We start from the raw sequence: 12164 nt of genomic DNA, 5'->3' as shown, positions 1-12164 counted from the left end.
GCCTTGATAGGACAGAACAAGAAACGCAATAAATAATCTTTCATTGCGCAAAAGTATTATAATATGAAAAGCTCCAATAGAGAGCGCTTATGCGCATCCCGTGCGCAGAATGACGCGCTTGAAGCAGCACGGAGTCACAGCGCGCAGCTCCGCGTAGAGAAGTTCAAAGCACAAAGGAAAGATATATTGATGCGTAGCTTATTAAATCTGTGCGGTAGTTTATTGAGCCTTTTCTTTTAACAGTTTTAAATTTTAGTTATTGTGTGCTCTTGGAGAGAGTTTAGTCATCTTGGCTGTCGTAACCGAACGTGACACGCATTTTGACGCTGAATGGAGGATGACAGATGATCACGATCCGCAGAAAATGACCGTATCGGAGCCGATACCGATCCTGAGTATCGGATCGATGCATCCCTACTCTTGATCAAATGACACAAAGACCATTATTTCCCTCAACCAGCGCAAACAGTCAAACTAACAATCAGCATAACAATCTTTTTGCTTAGAGAAAGAAAAATTATATTATATGCCACTAAATTAAATAATGGATTAAAATGGCAAAATCTCCAGGGCCTCAAAACACGTAACCTGAAGGTCAAGCTGTAATATGTTCAAAACTCTCTGTATGGTGTTTCTAATGATTATATTGTATATAAATGTAAAGTTGAGTTCATGAAGTTTGCCATCCTCACATCTTTACTGTGTTCCTGTCCTCATGAAAGTGGTTATGATTGTTATGATTAATGTTCAAAACTCATCTTAATTTGTGTCAGCACAAGCGTGTTATTAATTTTGTATGTAATGTGCGTGTCTCGGTGATATGGTCTGAACTCATCAGCAAGGTCTTTGCTAAAACTCATGGGTCTGGACTGAGACTACATTAGTGAGGAGCGGGTCGCTGTATCATAGACGAGATGTGTTCAAGCTGCTTAAACAAAGGCACCAGGTGTATTTAAATCACTTTTATTACTGTCTGTGTAAATTAGGCTCATTAAGTCAGAGATACAGCTGGCCACAAACAGGGTGATTTAACAATTGTAAAACTGTTTGAATAAATTTAACAGAGATCTTATGCATTAACTATTGATCATATGACAGAAAAGAGCATTATTTCCAGTTCTCAGCAAACATAGTCAAATAATGATCGTTAAGCCACAAAAACAATCAGAAAAATATATTTTTTATCAAGTATATAAAAAAGACGTTTTAAGTTCAACAGGCACTGATGGCAGTAGTAAGTTTAGTAATAGTTTAAATTGTCAAACGCCAGACAGAAACGATCCTCTGCTGTCAGGCACTTCTGTGTTTTCTGTCTCATCGATGAGATCTGCGCTCCTCTGCTCTTCCTGACACTCGATCATCCTCGCGCTCTGACATCCACACATCCGCCTGTGCATCGCGGAAGCAGAAGATAGCTGGACATAAGCGATAATACAATGTCGAAAATAATAGATACATGTCAAATTAAGCTCAATTCTTGGTTATTGCGAGATATAAGTTTATTAGGTCGAATATTTTTGACTAAGATGGAAAGCATTTCAAGATTAATCTATCCAGCATACACAATTTCTATTTCAAATAGAACTATTAAAAAAATCAATCAGATTAATTTTGGTTACATCTGGAAAAAGAAGACACATTACATTAAAAAAGTAGAGATGATAAAACAATATAAAGATGGAGGTTTACAAGCTATTGATTTTAATTCCATAAACGGGACCCTTAAAATTAATTGGTTGAAATCTTTTTTAAACAATAACAATTTTTGGTTTCATATTCCCAGAGAGTTATTCAAGAAATTAGGAGGAATAGAGTTTCTGTTAAGTTGTGATTTCGCTGTTCAACGTCTCCCAGTTAAATTATCCCAGTTTCACCAACAGGTCTTGTTATACTGGAAGATTTTATATAACCATAATTTTACACCACACAATACACCATTATGGAATAATAGATACATTACAGTTAGAAACAAATCATTGTATGACCAGGACTGGATGGAGAAAGGTATTTGGTCAGTGTCCCATTTAGTGGTGAATAATGGTATTATGTCTTATGATAATTTCTGTGTTAAATATTTAAGTTGCAATCGGGCTAAATTTGAATCTGTTATTAAAGCTATCCCTAATTCTATTATTTGTCTAATCAAAGAAATTCTCTTTTATTCTAACCCCATGACCTTGTGTTTATCTCCACTGTTAATTGAAGGCTGTCAATTCAAAGAAGGTCATTTTTCAAACAAGAGTATCAGAAATATGTTTAACAATATTTCTTATCCTATAGTAGTTTACAGAAATTCAATTTCATATAATTTCCAAAAAGAGGCCATTCATACTCTTAGAACTAAATACATAAAAGTTCCTTTATCTCCTAAAATTAAAGAAATTCATTTTAAAATTTTAAATGGGATATATCCATCCAGTGAATACCTTAGACTTAGATTTGGTTTTGACTCTAATAAATGTGTATTTTGTGATGACATTGAAACCACGGATCATCTGTTTTTTCATTGTATGTATGTGGATGCTTTATGGTCTGATATTCATGACTGGCTTTACCCAAAGATACGTTACCTTGACAGCTTCACCTTAAAGGATATTATTTATGGACTTGTAATGAACAATAGCAAAAATGATTTTCTGGTCAATAGTATTCTTATGTTGGGAAAGTTTTATATACACAAATCTAAATATTTGAAAGTAAAACCAGCCTTTTGTGCATTTCATAATGAGTTTGTTTTGTATATAAAAGCCCTTAAGGTGATGAAGGGGAAGAATGCAATACATCTGTTTTCTATTATTACAGAATATGATTTACAAGAAAAACCCTAGCTCTTTCTATGTTTTATGTATTTTATTTTATTATTTTTTTTCCCCTCTCTTTGTTCCCTCTATTTCTGTTGTATTTGTATGCACCTGTTCTGTATATTGTAATGTAAAGATGTTTTGGCATTGCCAAGTTGTTTGTACATTAATAATTGTTCAATAATAAAAAAATAAAAAACAATAAGCAATAATACAGAAATCCAATCACAAAATTAGGTGTTTATTCTTGGACCGTGTTACTTCTATTTCTTCCTCCATTTCTTATTGGAACAACTTTTTTGATGATATTAAGTGGGCATATGTTTGGTCACTTCCTCAGAATTGTTTTTTAACAAATAAAGTTAAAGAAATTTCTTATAAAATAATTCACAGGTTTTATCCTGTCAAGCAGTTTTTACAGAAATTTAAAAGTGATATTGATATATCTTGTTCTTTCTGTGAACTTTCCTCTGAAACTGTGGCTCATTTGTTTTGGGAGTGTCCTTTTGTTCAGTCTTTTTGGAATAATCTTAATGCTCTGATTGTCCAAAATGTTTTTTATGATTTCTCTTTGTGCTATAAACACATTCTTTTTGGGTTTTATGTTAAAGATAAGAATCTATTTAATGCAAGTTTTTGTATAAACCTTCTGTTATTTATTGGAAAGTTTTATGTCCATAAATGTAAATATACTAAATGTAAACCCCACTTTAACATCTTCAAACAAGAACTGAAGTTGTGTTTAAATACAATATCAATGTCTGTTAATAAGAAAGCTTTAAAAACTTCTAGAATTTGTGCCATATTTAAGATTTTCCCTTAATATATTTGTATCTCTATTTGTATGCCCTCTTTTTCTGTCAATTTTAAAGAACTTATATTTTACATTTATTTCTTTATCTATTAATCCTTGAGTATTTTATTTATTTATTTTTTTTCATTGAAAGGTATTGTTCGTTTTGTACATACTGTTCTTTTCTGTTTGTTATCTTTTATACTGTGTTCTTTATTATTATTGCAATAAAAAAAATAAAAATAAAATAAGCGATAATACAGCACTTTTATATAATATTAAGTGGCTTAATCTCAGATTTATTGATCTTAATGCACATTAAAGACTTCTTAATGACTCTGTAGCAGCAGAAGACGCTGTTTTAAGGTATAAAATGTATGTTATTGTGTTTTCTTCTGGTTGATGTATATATGACAGTGTTTAATGTTTCTCTATTTATATTCGTTTTTTACCGTTTCATAATTAATAATTTAATGTATTCTTATTGTAAAAATAGTAGTCATGCATGTTTATCAAATATGTTTGACATCCATTGAATTGACTCTTACATCTGTTCATATGTGTTTAATATATCAAGATGCTTGTTATACAGATCTGCTGGATTTGACATTGTTTATTGATTCAGATTAAATCATTAAAGCTTTTAAACAGGATTTCTTGGCAGACAGACTGTCAGGCATCAGATTTAACAGATGTGAGTCTCTTGACTGTCACGTGTGTATAGAGATAAACACAGCCTGCGTCCCAATGTTCAAACTATCCATCCTAAATCCTATGTGATATTAGTCATTTTCAATACTATTTAGGGCAGATAGTGTGGATAGTATGCACATTGGGATACAGGGATAGTCTTTGAATCCTCAGTCATGATCTCTGATTTCCCAGCATGCAGTGCACAGCCTCCTCTCCTCAGGACCCCACACAGGCGAGCGGTGACCGGGCCGAACTGACCCAGCTGTCCACTAAAGACGCGTCCTCCATAGACAGCAGCTCTGATCTGGGCAGCCCCAGAGCGCTGACCTTTGACCTGCTGAACATGGTGATCTGCTTCAAGCGATCTTCCTGGAGCCGGTCACAGACTCGCTGGAGGTGCTGCGCTCCCTGCTCGGGTGAGAGACGTCCCGTAATAATCACTGACTGCACTGAGAGCTTCTGCCTGTGCTTCAGGAGACGGTGTCATGTGACTCTCACGAGGAGGCTCTGTTTTATCTCTAAACGTGTCTCTGAGTTACTGATGCTGCTGCGTGTCTCCAGTGTTCAGCTCTTTGTGTTTTCAGGTGGAGGATGCCGCTGTGCTCCCTGCTGAGCTGCGTTCTGCTCAACATCCTCTTTCTCACTCTGAGTGAAGGTGAGACGAGAGTAGATGGCGTGAGCATATACAGAAGAAGAAACACTATGCGGTGCAGCGGTGAGACCTGCAGACGGTCCACATGAGCAAACAGGAGGCCATGCTGGAGGTCAAGGGCATGTGAGTGACGGGACGGTGAGGTTTGAGAGAGTTTGAGCACTGATGAAGATGAAGATGAAGGCTTGTGTGTGTTACAGGCTGAAATGAATAGATGAGCTGCTGACCCAGGGGTGTGTGTGTGCGGAGTCTGTGTATAAAGTGTTGTACTGGGAGAGCCACGCCGTCTCCTCCGTGTGAGTATCGACACACAGACAAATTATATTATCTTCATATATAACAGTGTTTTCTCTGTACTTTTATAGGAAACTGCAGTTCAGTGAACCCAGAAAAGGGTTTGGTTTCCGATCTTCATCCTGTTCATCATGCTTTTCCATTTAAACTCATATAATGTTGTTTCACTTTTTATTCCCCGAGAAACTGCAGTAACTGTGTTGTCAGTTTTTGTAAATAAAACTAAATAAAAAAAAATCAAATTAAAGGCATTTTTAAATCAATTGCTAACTATGTTGAAGCAAAACATTTAAAAAGAAGTAATTTCTTGACAATTAAAAGTTATTTATCTCATTGAATCATTCTTAATGGAAACCACTTGGGAGAGAATCATTAGGAAATTAATTTCTTTACACAAAAGAGGACAATTGTACAAGAGGAATACCAAATCATTGTTTTAAGCATGAAAATTTAGCATAACACAGAACAAAACAATAGACTTGTGACAAAGCCCCTGAAACAATCAGACTTTCACTTCTAGCTTTCATTTTGTGATGAGTATTTTTTTATTTAATTTTTTGCTAGAAAAAGAGCAGGTGAAAAACCAAGCAAGTGTTTCAGAGCAATGAAAAACAATGAAAAGAGTGACAATATTTAAACAATTAGTTTAAATATTATATGATACAGGCAAAATTAGTTGTTGGTAAAAAGAAAGGAATTAAAGGAAAGAAAGCAGTACCATGGAGGACAGACAAATGCAGTGATGCTGTCTGAAGGTCAGAAGGTGTTTCTCTTTTGATGATCTGATCGATTATAAGAGAGCACAAGCAGTTGTAATGAAAGTTATACGAGCATGTGAAAGAGATTCCTGGAGAAAATTCTGTGTATAATATTGGAGGAAAATAGAAGTTGGTGACATACAAATACAAAAATATAACAGCAATATTAATAAGTGAAGAAAAGCCAATAACAATGGATACTGAAAAAGCAGAGGTGTTGGCACAAACCTTTGTTAAAGTGTTTTTACAGTGATTTCAATATTTCTGATTAAATGAGAAGATGCAGAGAAATTTTAATAAAAGGGGTTACGTTCTGCAATTGCGGTGTGGTGCTAAACACGCTATACTGCCTAAGAATGAGAGAATACAAATATACATGGATCAAAATTATAGTCAGGAAATGTAAATATTTGCAGATGGATCAAAAGACCCTGATTCAGGACATACAGCAGCTTCAGTGTGCATTCCTCTTTACAAGTAAACAAGTAACCGTTTATCAGTTTACTCAGCGATGACTGATGACTCTTCATTGGATGGAGGAAGTTCAGTCACTGAGAACAGACACTTGCTCAGATCATACTCTGTTGTAACAGGTTTATTAGTGTTATGGACGGACTCGGACACAATGGTGATGGGTGAGTATGAGGTGTTTATTTTAACACAGGATAAGCACACAGGTGAATATAGTGTTCTTGAGAGGTGAGTAGAAATCTTGTGAGCAGCAATCCTAGTAGTGATGATACGACAGTGAGAACTCTTAATTCTCCAGGAATACGAGACAGGCTGAATCCAGGGAATGGCACACACTTCGTACTGGGAGTTCTACAGAGAGAGAGGATGACACAAGGAGGAGGAACACAGGAGGTAAGTTAAACAAGGTAAGTATTCTTTGAATCTTGGAAGGATATAGCCTTTTCCGTATCAGGATGTAGCGATGTCTGCGTCCACGTAGCAATGACGAGATCGGACAGTGAAGTGTGTGTGTGATGAGCTTTTGTAGTGGGTGCTGATGAGGAAGTGATCAGGTGCAGGTGTGTGTGATTAGAACTCCGGAGATGTGGAACGTTGTGATTGGTGGCGTGAAGGGCCTGACTGGTCTGTGACAGTACCCCCCTCTCCACGGCCCGCTCCTGAGGGCCAACCTCGGCGTCGTGGTGGTCTGCCCCTGCCCATGGAGTAGAGTTTGGTCTAAGATGTCATCTCTGGCTACCCAAGAGCGTTCCTCAGGGCCGTAGCCCTCCCAGTCCACGAGGTATTCCAGTCTACCACCACGACGCCAGGATTCCAGGATCTCCTTAACTTGATACACCGCACCTTCGTCTAGGATTTGTGGGAGAGGGGCTTCTTCATCCAAGTCAGGCCCTGTGGTGAGAGGTGGAGAGAAGGGTTTTAGTAGTGAGACATGGAACGTGGGGTGAATTCTGTAGTGATGTGGTAATTCGAGTTTGTATGTGACAGGGTTGATACGTTCCAATATGGTGAAGGGGCCAACGAATCTGGGACTAAGTTTCTTACAGGGCAGGCGCAGACGGATGTCCCTGGTTGACAGCCAGACCTTTTCCCCTGGTTGGTAGTTTGGGTTCTCTGATCTGCGGGCGTCAGCTGTCACTCTTTGTCTGCGCACTGCCTGTTGGAGTTGATGGTGTGCTGCGTCCCAGACTCTCTCGCTCTCCCGAAACCAGTGATCGATGGAAGGGACATTGGAGGGTTCACCTGACCAGGGAAACAGGGGAGGCTGGAAACCGAGTACGCACTGGAATGGGGTAAGTCCAGTGGATTGTTGTCGTAAAGAGTTTTGGGCGTACTCGGCCCAGCCTATGAACTGGTTCCAGGAGTTCTGGCGGCTATGGCAGAAGGTTCTCAGGAATCGTCCTAGCTCCTGGATTTTGCGCTCGGTCTGCCCATTGGACTGTGGATGATAACCGGATGGTCACACCTAGGAGGGAGAAGGCTTTCCAGACTCGGGAGATGAATTGGGGACCTCTATCGGATACTATGTCTTCGGGGATGCCAAAATATCGAAATACATGATTGAACAGGAGTTCAGCTGTTGTGAGAGCTGTCGGGAGACCGGTGAGGGGAATGAGACGACAGGACTTGGAGAAACGGTCTATGACAACTAGTATGCATGTATTTCCATTGGATGGTGGTAGGTCGGTGATGAAATCAACTCCTAGGTGTGACCACGGACGTTGAGGTATGGGTAATGGATGGAGTTTGCCTGCTGGGAGATGACGGGAGCTCTTGGAGATGGCACAGTCCGGGCAGCCTTGCACAAACCTTCTGACGTCCCTGGCCATGTTGGGCCACCAGAAGCGGTCTCGTAGCAGCGAGAGAGTTGCGTTGGCCCCTGGGTGGCCAGTACCAAGTGATGCGTAGGTGGAGTGGATTAATGGAGTCCGTTGGGTCCTAGGTACGTACTGGTGGTTTGGTGGACAGCCCGGCGGATTGGCGGGAGGTGTGGAGGAGGCGACTAGTGGAGAGGTCCACTGTATAGGACTGGTGATGATGGTTGTTGGGAGGATATTTTCGGGTTCCAGATCAACATCTTCGGGAGTATGGATCCTGGATAGGGCGTCAGCCTTAACATTCTTGGTTCCGGGTCGGTAGGAGATCGTGAATTGGAAACGAGTAAAGAATAATGCCCATCTGGCCTGTCTGGGATTGAGTCGTTTGGCTTCTCGGATGTACTGCAGGTTTTTGTGGTCAGTAAGAACAAGGAAGGGGTGCTTTGCCCCCTCCAACCAGTGCCTCCACTCCTCAAGGGCTAGCTTGACCGCCAATAACTCCCGATTCCCGATATCATAATTCCGTTCCGCCGGGCTGAGTTTCTTGGAGAAGTAGGCGCATGGATGGAGTTTGGGAGGCTTCCCCTGCTGCTGGGAGAGGACGGCTCCTACGCCTGTGGTGGATGCGTCCACTTCCACAATGAACGGTGCTTCGGGATCTGGGTGAGTAAGGAGTGGTGCGTTGGTGAATGCTTGTTTGAGGTCTTCAAAAGCCTTCTGGGCTTTCAGGTGAGGGTCTTGGTTTTTCCTTTAAGTAGATCGGTGAGTGGACTGGTGGTGGTACTATAGTTGGGAATGAATCGACGATAGAAGTTTGAAAATCCAAGGAATCTTTGGAGTTCTTTAATGTTGGTGGGGACTGGCCAGGATGTGACTGCTTCCACCTTCCCCTTGTCCATGCGGACGCCACGATGATCTACGATGTAACCGAGGAAGTGTACTGAGGGTTGGTGGAAGGTGCATTTTTCGGCTTTGAGATATAGGTGAAACTGACGGAGTTTGTGGAGGACCTCCGCAACGTGGTGGCGATGGTCGGCCAAGCTCCGGGAGTAGATGAGGATGTTATCTATGTATACTATAACGAAACGATTAAGGAACTCCCGGAGCACCTCATGCATAAACCCCTGGAAGACGGAAGGGGCGTTGACAAGCCCATACGGCATTACCCGGTATTCATAGTGGCCGGTAGGGGTGATGAAGGCAGTCTTCCACTCGTCTCCCTTTCGTATGCGAATGAGGTTGTAGGCGCTGCGGAGGTCCAGTTTGGTGAAGATGGTGGCGCCGCGCAGTTGTTCAAGGGCTGCTGGAACAAGGGGAAGGGGATACCGGAACTTGACTGTGATTTCGTTGAGTTTACGATAATCAATACAGGGGCGTAGGCCGCCGTCCTTCTTAGCCACGAAGAAAAAGCTGGAAGCAGTAGGGGAGGTAGATGGTACGATATATCCTTGGTGTAATGCCTCCTAAATATACTCCATGGCCTTTTGTTCAGGTGGTGAAAGTGGATAAATTTTCCCTTGTGGTACTGGCTCGCCCGGAAGGAGATCGATCGCACAGTCCCATGGCCGATGTGGGGGTAGCTGGGCAGCCCTCTTCGGACAGAAGATGTCACTAAAGTGGGAATAGCATGAAGGGATGTCGACAGATAGTTTTTCTTGAGGACTTTCTATGGATGTGGTGCCAATAGTGATTTGAGGTCTCTTGTGTTGCTTTGGTTGAGGTAAGTTGGGAAAAGAGCGAGGGAAACATTTCTCACCCCACTTTAGGACCTCCCCTGTCCTCCAAGACAGATGTGGATTGTGCTGCACCAGCCACGGTCGACCCAAAATGATGTCCACTGTCGAACCCTCCAGAACCAGCAATTGAAGATCTTCCCTGTGTAGTTGACCGATCTGTAGTTGAACTGGTTCGGTGCATAGATGGATAGTCTTCTTAGTGAGGGATTGGCCCGTTATGGATTGTGCCTCGTAACTTTTCAGGGTGTCGAAAGTGGGGATGCGGAGGTGTTGGATGAGCTTTCCCGAGATGAAGTTCCCCGCGGAACCAGAGTCGAGGAGGACGGTGACTGTAACCACATTAGAGCAGGCAGTAAGCAAAGCACGAGTGGAGAGGGGTTTAAGCTTGGGCAGTGGAGTGAGGACAGAACTCACCAAAACTCGTTGTGGTCGTAAGGGGCACTCCAACACTCGGTGTCTATCATCTCCGCAGTAGAGGCACAATCTTTGAGAAATACGTCGTTGTCGTTCTGTTAGTGCTAAACGGGTAACGTTAGTTTGCATAGGTTCTGGAGGGTCTTCCTTCTCTGGTCGGCGAGGAGGAGGGGTAACGATGGCGATGGTAGGATCCGGAGAACAAGACTGGATGCGATTAGAACAACGAATAGCGAGTTGAATAAACTTTTCAAGACCGTAGTTATCATCGTAGGCACTGAGGTGGAGGCGGAGGTGAGGGTTTAATCCTTGTCGGAAGGCTGTGATGAGTGAAGGTTCATTCCAACCACTGGCGGCTGCCAGGGTTCGAATTGTAAGGCGTATTGATGAATGGTGTTGGTACCTTGACGGAGTTGATACAGTTGTTCACCAACAGTGGAATCCCCAGGTGATACGCTAGACACTTCTTTGAAGTGGTGAATGAAGTTGTTGAAGCTGTGGGTAGCGGGTCCGCTTGGTTCAGAATGGTTTCTGCCCATTTCAGAGCAGGACCGGTGAGCGAGGTAACGATGTATGCAATTTTTGCTTGATCTGTGGTGAAAACATGTGGATGAAGGTTTATGTTCAAGGTACTTTGGAGAATGAAGCCATCGCATTCCTCCGCCGAACCAGAGAAGGGCGCTGGTCTGGCCACAGGACTGGCAAAAACGATCGGTGAAGGAGTGCTCGTAGTGGTGTTTGAAGGTGATTGTGGAGCTGGTGGTGCCGTTGGTGTGGTGCGGTTGCGATAGCCACTTCTTGAGAGTATCCACCAGCTCTTGAAAGGGGTCCAGCGTGCTCATCCTGTAGTGACGGTGTAGGTCCGATCTTCTGTTATGGACGGACTCGGACACAATGGTGATGGGCGAGTATGAGGTGTTTATTTTAACACAGGATAAGCACACAGGTGAATATAGTGTTCTTGAGAGGTGAGTAGAAATCTTGTGAGCAGCAATCCTAGTAGTGATGATACAACAGTGAGAACTCTTTTCATTCTCCAGGAATACAGGAAGACAAGACAGGCTGAATCCAGGGAATGGCACACACACTTCGTACTGGGAGTTCTACAGAGAGAGAGGATGACACAAGGAGGAGGAACACAGGAGGTAAGTTAAACAAGGTAAGTATTCTTTGAATCTTGAAAGGATATAGCCTTTTCCATATCAGGATGTAGCAATGTCTGCATCCACATAGCAATGACAAGATCAGACAGTGAAGTGTGTGTGTGATGAGCTTTTGTAGTGGGTGCTGATGAGGAAGTGATCAGGTGCAGGTGTGTGTGATTAGAACTCCGGAGATGTGGAACGTTGTGATTGGTGGAGTGAAGGGCCTGACTGGTCTGTGACAATTAGTGGTAAGTCTACATCTAGACAAGACATCTTATATATTCTACAAAGCATGTTCAGAATTCACCAACATAGATTAAGTATATCATTCTGGAATGAGGACGCTGATCAAATGGCCAAGAAAAAACTAAAATACACCAACATAGATATAAACATAACACTAAGTGAAGCAGAAATGAAAGGAATAATTAGAGGGGCAGGAAGGAGAACACAATAATATCTAGTCTTTGTATTGGCTCTTAATCATTCACTATTTATTATCGACAAACATGACATTTAATTGCAATAAATTAAATTTCCCCCTTCTAGTTGTATTTGTCAGTAATATCAGTCATGTTCACTCCAGTTCA

At 41.6% G+C, this 12164-nt stretch overlaps 1 protein-coding gene across 1 annotated transcript in view; it reads left to right on the top strand.

Annotated features, from left to right (window-relative positions):
* Positions 1–5116, top strand: part of LOC131541334 (protrudin-like) — a 34092-nt gene extending 28976 nt beyond the window's left edge. The window contains exon 5 of the mRNA XM_058777035.1: positions 5083–5116. The gene's annotated coding sequence lies outside the window, so the exon portion shown is untranslated. The remainder of the gene's footprint in view (positions 1–5082) is intronic.
* Positions 5117–12164: the final 7048 nt, after the last annotated feature.

Source organism: Onychostoma macrolepis, chromosome 01 (genome assembly GCF_012432095.1).
Source record: "Onychostoma macrolepis isolate SWU-2019 chromosome 01, ASM1243209v1, whole genome shotgun sequence".
Classification (NCBI taxonomy): Eukaryota; Metazoa; Chordata; class Actinopteri; order Cypriniformes; family Cyprinidae; genus Onychostoma; species Onychostoma macrolepis.
This window is presented reverse-complemented; position numbering and strand designations above follow the sequence as displayed.